General features: G+C 32.8%; 1 long non-coding RNA gene across 1 annotated transcript; it reads right to left on the reverse strand.

Annotated features, from left to right (window-relative positions):
- Positions 1–3,076: 3,076 nt before the first annotated feature.
- On the reverse strand, positions 3,077–5,432 carry LOC112463979. Its single transcript, XR_003041861.1, has 4 exons — positions 5,351–5,432; positions 4,335–4,551; positions 4,090–4,223; positions 3,077–4,008 (listed from the first exon to the last, which is right to left on the reverse strand). It is a non-coding gene; the product is annotated as an uncharacterized LOC112463979 (long non-coding RNA).
- Between the last annotated feature and the right edge of the window lie 3,874 nt (positions 5,433–9,306).

The raw sequence follows: 9,306 nt of genomic DNA on the forward strand, positions 1-9,306 counted from the left end.
TATTAAATATATATATATATATCCTGACAATATACTAAATGTGTACAATATCTTTACGGAAAGTTTGACCTCCATGCCTAGAGAGAGGCGAGAGTGGCCATTTCACGCCAGGACGGCATAGCGGGACGAAAGTAACCATTTTCCTCCCTAGGACGGAAAGTGATCACTTTTGTCCCTAAGGCGGAAAGTGGCCACTTTCGTCCTTGTTTAGCGGGACGAAAGTGATCACTTTCCGCCCTAGGGAGGAAAGTGGTTACTTTCGTCCCGCTAATGCCGTCCTGGCGTAAAATTGGTCACTTTCGCCCCTCTCTACAGGCATGGAAAGTCGAACTTTCCGTGGAGGTGTTGTGAAAGATAATTGTTATGCAACTACTTTAAAGAAATAAAACCCAAGTGGTATCTTCGTATTCCTATTCAAGTGTCTTCCTATTCTAACCCAAGTGGTAATAGTTATTTGTGCAACAAGTTCTGGAAGATGAAAATTCACGGGTGCGGAATTGACGCACGAGCCGAAGGCGAGTGCGGTCACCGCACCTGGAAATTTTCAACTTCACGCACGTGTTGCATACCCTATTTTATGTTGCAAGTGCGTGGAAAGTGGCCCATTACGCGACGCGTGCGTGATAGGCCACTTTCCATGCACGTGTGACATAATAGCTTCTTAATTCTCTTTAACAAATTTTTAATATTACAAAGAATTATTTTAATTAAAAAGATTAAAGAAGTAACAGTACAAAATAAAAATATTTAATTAAAACAAAATAAACAAATTTTTCTTGTAAAAAAACTTGGCGCTGCTAGACTTTGAAATTTAAACATTAAAATTTAAACATTAGTATTAAGATTTTTGATTGAATAAAAAAACAATAAACTTAATTTAGGGAAGAATGCGACAGGAGTAAAAAAAGCAGCGCCAAGTTTTTTTACAAGAAAAATTTATTTATTTTGTTTTAATTAAATATTTTTATTTTGTACTGTTACTTCTTTAATCTTTCTAATTAAAATGATTCTTTGTAATATTAAAAATTTGTTGAAGAGAATTAAGAAGCTATTACCACTTGGGTTAGAATAGGAAGACCCTTGAATAAGAATACGAAGATACCACTTGAGTTTTATTTCTTTAAAGTAGTTGCATAACTATCTTTCAAAGCAATATACATATTCTCTTTACAATTGGCGCAATTTAATTTAAAGATTTCACATCTTTTTTTGAAATATATGTCACTTAAGTTAAGTTAGGTAATATAATTTTGTGAAGAAGAAAATAAAGATTTTACATCTTTTTTTTTAAATACATGTCACTTGAGTTAAGTTAGGTAATATAATTTTGTGAAAAAGATATAAAGCTGCCACTTAGGTTAGATACATGTCACTTGAGTTAAGTTAGGTAATATAATTTTGTGAAAGAGAAATTAAAGATTTTACATTTTTTTTTTTAAATACATGTCACTTGTGTTAAGTTAGATAATATAATTTTGTGAAAAAGATATAAAGCTACTACTTAGATTAGATTTTTGAATTTACAAAATACATTGCGTGTACTTGGCACCTTTTTTTATCTTTTTTAAAAAAGGTAATTTTGTACTGATGTCACCTATTTTGTAGTGTTAAGCAAGGGTCTGCAAAACATTTTTATTTTTTATTTTTTAATTATTCACAAAATTAGCAATAACAACAAATATGTAAGAAATCAAAGAGGGTCTATCTCGATAGGTAACTCCACACGTTGCGTGCAGAAGTCGCGGTAACGCGAGAGGCGCTAACGTCAGCGCTGTCGTCGCGCGGTTGGGAATGGCGTGCGATTGGTAGGTGGCATCACGAGATGTTCACGAGAGAAATTTGTAACGGTCGTACAGGTCCGAGCATGTTCCGGTGCGGTCGTGCGAGATAGTTTGAGAGAGTTCGAAGGAAGACGCGAAAGAGAACGGTCGTGCGTCGGAGAGCTCCCGCCTCTGTAAATCCGCCCCGACGTATCGATACGCGAGTCGAAGTCCGTGTAATGGATTTCGCGGAAATGTAACAAGTGGAAATATATTCCGAAGTAAACGCCGAAAACCTTGTCTTTCTTTTCCTGCACCAATATCCTTGTCATATCGTAGTAACGCGAGGTCTGATATAATCAATACTCGTGCTACGCCAACGGGATCGTCACGTATATATTAACGCCGGGAATAATAACTTTAAAAACAGGCAAAATTCAAGCAGCTGTAACTTTGTTAAAAATGAATAAAATTTAAATTTCAAGCTTAAAACCTCTACTTTCGAAAGGTTACTATTATTTTTTTGTTTCTGTAAGTTTCTGTAAGTAACTAAAAAATAATAGTATCTTTTTGAAAGTAGAAATTTCAAGCTTTAAAATCCTTTTTTTAAATTTAAATTTTGTTTATTTTTAACAAAGTTACAGCTGCTTGAATTTTGTCTATTTTTAAAGATAAATTTAGTATTTCTTTAATTTTTGTGAGAAGTGTAGATTACTTAAAAAATTAGTAATTTGTCAGAAAAAAATATCTAGTTTGTGAAAGTTAGTATTTATAGGTAAATATGATTTTTTTTGTAAACTGGTAATTAGTAGAAATAAAATTTTTATTATTAAAATAACTAATAAATAGTTTATAAAAAATATATAACTATTTATTTGAAAATTAATGATTAATGAAAAATAATTATTAATTTTTTCAATAATAAATAAATAGTCTCAGATAAATTACTTATTAATCAAATATATACAGTATATATGCGTACATCTGGATTAATTCGAAAGCTTAGTCTCCATCTTTTGAAACATATAATAATTTTATGCCTCGACAGTGAAGTGCGGAATACAAGTTTTTAATGATATAGTTAATATTTTGCCGTTATTATTCCCGGCGTAAAATATACGTGACGATCTCGTTGGCGTAGCACACCCGTATTGATTATCAGACCCCGCGCTATTACGCTGTGACAAGGACAAGGATAATGATGCGGGAAAAGAAAGACAAGGTTTTCGGCGTTTACTTCGGAATATATTTCCACTTATTACATTGCCGCGAAATCCATTGCACGGACTTCGACTCGCGGATCGCTACGTCGGGATGAAATTACAGAGGCGGGAGCCCTACGACGCACGACGGTTCTCTTTCGCAACTTTCTTCGAACTCTCTCGACTTATCTCGCACGACCGCGCCGGAACATGTTCGGACCTGCACGACCGTTACGAACTTCTCACGTGAACATCTCGTGATGCCACCTACCAATCACACGCCATTCGCGACCGCGCGACGGTAGCGCTGACGTTAGCGCCCCTCGCGTTACCGCGACTTCCGCACGCAACGTGTGGAGCCACCTATCGGGATAGGCCCTCTTGGATTTTTTACAAGTTACTGAAAAATAATGTTCAAAAGACGAATCTTTAAATGAATTAGCAACCTTTAAATAATTTGAAAAGATAACACGAGATGTTAAATAAAATGCGCCATTTAACAATAACTTCTAAAGTAACAAGTTTAATCTACGATGACCTAAATTTAAATGTGAAAAGAAATTAAATTATTTCTATGAGTTCTCGAATCGTCCCCAATCAGAAATAGATATTAGTCACGTAAAAAGGAATTTCCTAATTCGTCTGAGTTATTCGATACAAATGTTCTAGTTTAAATGTAACACTACTTTGTAAAATGTTAAGTTATTGTTTTCTCTACTTTACGATCAATATAGCAATCTTTATAAATTTCTTTCTTTCTAAATATAAATATTCTACACAATCGGAAAACTATTTTACAACATGAATAAAAAACGAAGTCAAAAAGCAAAATAATCAATTTTGACGCAATTAAAGGGGATCATCAATGGCGATTGTATTAAACTCTAGTTCATACTGATTAAGAATCGCGGATTATGCGTGAAAATTGTAGAGTTTCTTGACAACTCTTATGTACAGATGGATTCAAGTGTTTCTAGCTTCATCTGGTCCCATGCTACTTGTTCAGCATGTCCGTTCATTACCAGTTCTTCAGTAAGGGAAATTAACTTAAAGAAATTCAATTAATTTCAATTAATTTGCGTTTCTGCAAAAAGATTCTCGAAGATTAGATAATAATAACTACTTACCCCATAATTTTGTATCATAAAATAAATATTTGCACAAATATTAGTTTGAATGTGACCTTCAATCTAAGCTTGAGCAGTAACTCCCTTTGAGGAACAATTTTGTACCACATTGTAAGCTTCTGTCGACCATTTACCTGCAAAAGAGTAACATCAAAGTATAATTACATATCCAAAGATAAATAATTTTGAGTAGAGATGTATATAATCTGGAAGAATAGTACATTATAACGTCAATATATAGTTACCGTTTTTTGGTTCTGAATATTTGCTAAAAAGATTTCGATGGCTTGGAAGGGTAGGCTCAAATAATTATAATCAATGGCCTACATTACGAATTACTAAACTGCCAGTAACCACCGTGATCGAGTAATCGTCCTACGCTTCTCTCTCCCGATGGATCTGGACGTTCAATGCGTTCTCTAATCCATTTGTCGCTCCAATATACAGCCACGTAATCATCCTCTAAAAGTAAAAATGTATTGTATAATCAGAATATAAGATTATATCACTTACTGTTCAATACATCTGGAACTGGCAGCAATTCATTGTTATACCAATCAATACATCATAAAAAAAAGGAGAAATGATAAATGAGTCGGAAGCTGAACGAAGAGCCAATTTGGCTTGACAGTGTGAGAGATATTAATGTCATTGTTAACACTTTCAACCAGGGACAGGGGCCGTTGAATTGAGACATTATACAAACTTCTTCGATCACCTCGGCTATTGTCGCGATACATATATATTCACGCCAAACCGCATATATATAACATCGTGTTATTTTTACATTTAGGAAAATTATTTCATATTAACTCAATAGGCGTTAAACTTGCATACATAAGTAAATCTCGCGTTTTATGTAAAATAAGAAACCGGTAATCTAACCTATACTACGTTTACGCGAGCGTTACTTAATTCTGTAGTAACTTACGAACGATACGATAATTCCTCCGCATAAACGGGAGATTTTATAGTAACTACGATGATATCGTTCGTATAAGTTACTACAGAAGTAATATTCACATAAACGTAAACTATTATGGTTATTCTACATAGAAGTCGTAGTCGTGAGTTGTAAGAAGTTGACCAATCACAAATTGAATATTCTCCTCAACTTCGAATGTGATTGGTCAATTTCTTACAACTCACGACTACGACTTCTATGTAGAATTACCTTTATAATTCCTGTCACATGCATTTTAGTCGCGTAAAAGAGTCACTGTACGGTTTCGCTTCGCGTTGTATAATATAGGATAATTACATGTAAATAAAACAATTATCTTGAATCAGAAAAAATATTGATCGTCGCGTCGCATAAAGAATCACGGTCGGTATCGCTCCGCGTAGCGAGAAACCTGAGAGCGGCCATCCGGCTTCGGGGGACGTCTGTCCTAATCTACCCTCTGAGAAAGTGGACGTCAACTACGGCGTTACGCTCGGTAACGATCAGAGAGGACTCGGGTAACGATACATGGGTTCGTATCCATGCTATGGTTCGTGTCCGAACTACTCAGATGGAAGGGATATGCTGGTCGCGCAAGCCCCTCCTCTGTCCGTGTACGCTAGGCACTCGGCAAGCTTCGAGCGGGGAGAGAAGGGCAGACATACGATCTGCTGTCTCTCTTGAGCTGTGACGTTGCCGCTTTGCACGGGCCGGCTATACCATGATCATGGGCTATACCACGATGCCACGCATTTTGAGTATTGCGTCTCGTGTCTCGCCGAGTGCCGAGTCTCGAGTTGACAAATCGACGATACGCTATACCCGCTATACGTTACATTTGCGTGTATATTTACAAATTTTAACTTTTATATTTATAACTAAATAAATTTAAAAAAATATATATATATATGTATATACATTTGAAATTTATAAATATATAAAGATTGCAAATATAATTAATTAAATAAATATTTATAAACATAAAAACTAAAATTCGTAAATGTAATGTATAGAAATCACCGTTCTATGCTTTTCTATCTAAAAAAGTCTTACATTAAAAACCTTTACTTTAGCATAATAAATTTTAAATTTTATATTTAAATGCATACCAATAATTATATTATTAACTATATTGAGAAAAAAATGGTAGTTTATAATGTTTCTTGCACTCTTATTAAATTTATTTTATCTAATGCATGTTCAAGCGGCCAAATTATGAGCAACAACAGAAGGATAATTGGATAAAAATAAAAACACTTTCTTAAATAAACAATACACATTGGTAACAGTCAGTTCTATTATAATTCTCGTATAGTTCTAAACGTGTTCTAACGTTTTCTAAAGAGTTTTGACGATAAGCATTATTTATTTATATTTTAAATAATTTTTATCTCCCAAGAAAGACGCATTTACAGGTATATGGGTGAGACGCTGTAGAAAATCTCGGAATTCTGACTTATATAAAATATTTTTCGTACAATTCTAAACATACTAAAACAATTTCTAAAGAGTTCCGGGCATAGAAAATGTTGTATAATTTTTAAATAAATTAATAACGCACGAAAGCCAGGAATTTTTCGAGAATAGGGTCTTTCTCGAGCGATAAAAATTATTTAAAAAATGAATAAATAATGCTTATTGCCAGAATAAAATGGGACAACGTTAGAACACGTTCAGAACTACACGAGAATTATAACAGAACTCACAGAACTGTCGAAATACGGCCAGCGTTTCAGCTTATTTTCGATAAATTCCTGATTTTCGAGCGGTATTAATTTATTTAAAAATTATACAACGTAGCTAGTGTTTGCTAAAGTTAATAAACATATATATGCAACGTAGCTAGTGGCGGGAACTCTTTAGAAAATGCTTTAGTATGCTCAGAACTGTACAAAAAATATTTTATACAAGCCAAAACTCCGAGATTTCGCACAGCGTCTCATCTTCTTCTGTCATGATTATTTTTCGGTTAATATTAACTTTTTTTAATATAACACAAAGATTCTAACGCTCGGAACTCTTTAGAAAATGTTTCAATATGCTCAAAACTACTCGAAAAATATTTTACATAAACCGGAACTCCGAGATTTCAACTGGCGTCTCAACTCGGTATACTCGTTGCATTGTAATTTTTTTTAAGTGCCTTATAATTAATTTTTTTGCTTTTATATGGCAGAACTCTTTATAGAACTGTTATAGAACTATAGATCTTGCAAAATCTGATGAGATACAGTGGTGGAACTTGTGTAGGACAAAGTGAGACGCTGCGTGAACCTATAATAGCGTCTCAGTTTGTACTGACGCGTTTTTATGGCTTTAATGGCCAGAACTATTTGTTTAAACTATCAAGAACTCTAGAACTATTGAAAAGGAAGCCAGAACTCTCAATAATTTGTGAGTTTCTGCAAAATGAGATGATAGCTTCACACACACGTCAGAAAGAGAATGTAAAGAATTATTAACGGAGATATTCTAATTTAAAAGATCTTTACAATGTATATTTTTCATGAATGTTTTATAGGGAAACGAAGAAAGTGAATAACGTTAAACTTTGCATGTTTTCTTCACTTTATTTAAAAAATTTATTTTTATTTTTTAAGTAACAAAAATGCTCTTTTTTCTGTTATATCCTGGTTCACTATAACTGACAGACGACGTAAATAATTCTAGCTGTTTTAGGTATCTAAAACGCAAAAAGCTAAAATTTTCTTATTCTGCAGGAGAAGTGTGGCTATCGTCTGAACTAGAACTAAATCAATATTTTCATTTTGAGCGGCTTTTTTATTAAAAATATAACTTTTTTAAAAATTTTATTAGTATTTTATTAAAAGAAAATGTTTATTCTAGTTCAGACGATAGCCATATCACTTATTTTGAATAAGAAAATTTTTGGTTTTTACGTTTCTGATACCTAAAACAGCTAGAATCATTTACTTCGTTTCTCATACTTATGTCTTTCAGTGATCAAGATATAACATAAAAGTAACAAAAAAGAAGAATATTTTTCTTTATACTTAAAAAATAAAAATAGATTTTTAAAGTAAGATTAAAAGAACATGCAAAGTTTAACGTTATTCGCTTTCTTCGTTTCCCTATAAAAAATTCCTGAAAAATACCTATTTTTAAAGACCTTCTCCGGCTCCAGTCATACTCAACTTATATTCATGCTTAAAAAGAAAAATTTATTTTACTAAAGTTAATTTACTAAATATTACATATAACAACTAAAAAATAAGAAGTTAACTTCAAATCGCGTACTTTACAAGTATTTCTCGAAAACGAGTACCGCAAAGGTATTGAAACTTATCGCATATTATTAATTTCTATTTTTATAAAGCATCATATACTAGTCTTTCAAAAACATTTAGAAAAAACTTTTTTCACAATTTATTAAAATGTCTGTTTCACAATACCTCGGAATAGGAATTCCGTGTTAAAAGTTAAAACTTTGAAGCTCATTGTCAGTAGCTCAGAAGCTCGATTTTTAATACCGCAAGAAGTACTAAAATTTATACTACACATAAAGCACACCTATAAATTAATGTATATTCACAGTTTCAAGAAAATCTAGAGAAAATCGATTTTCCGGAGAACATCCTTAAGATCTTTCAAACCAGAATACGCTCTTGTAATTTATTATTTGTCATTAACATGTTTTATTATTAATCACATACATATAAGTGTGAGAAAGCATATGGTACAAAATAATTTCAATATTCAAATTATTGTAATAATAAAGAAATCAATTATTTACATTTTCTTCTGTGTGTGTATGTGTGATGTTATTGACAATAGTTTCTTTGCACGTTTACATTTCTTTTGCAGATTTTTTACACGCTTAATTTTCACGAGTGTAATGTCAAATACAGACAAGATTTTTGTTTATCTGCTATAAGCGTTATTTTGAATGTAAGATTTTAATAATCAAATGTTTTTAATAATCAAACATTTTCAAACTACAAGCGAGGGACAAACAATATCATTTACAGCATGTATCCTTAAAATACTACGATCTTTTCTAGCAGCACTAGCCACTAGCGTATAATTTGTCCGCCGACATTACGAATTTCTTCTGCAGCAACACATAAAATGTTGAACAGTTTTCTTGAACGATTGTAACAGTACGTCTGCATGCCCTTGCATCATTAACCCTCCGAGGCCACACCTCTTTTTTAATACGTCCCGGCCACACGCGTGTGAATATAAAAATTCAATTTATCTTTCTAAACATCGTGAATATTATTATTAATAAAACAGACATATTTTACATATAA

This window comes from Temnothorax curvispinosus, unplaced genomic scaffold, assembly GCF_003070985.1.
Source record: "Temnothorax curvispinosus isolate PA1 unplaced genomic scaffold, ASM307098v1 QBEX01001482.1, whole genome shotgun sequence".
NCBI classification, from domain to species: Eukaryota; Metazoa; Arthropoda; class Insecta; order Hymenoptera; family Formicidae; genus Temnothorax; species Temnothorax curvispinosus.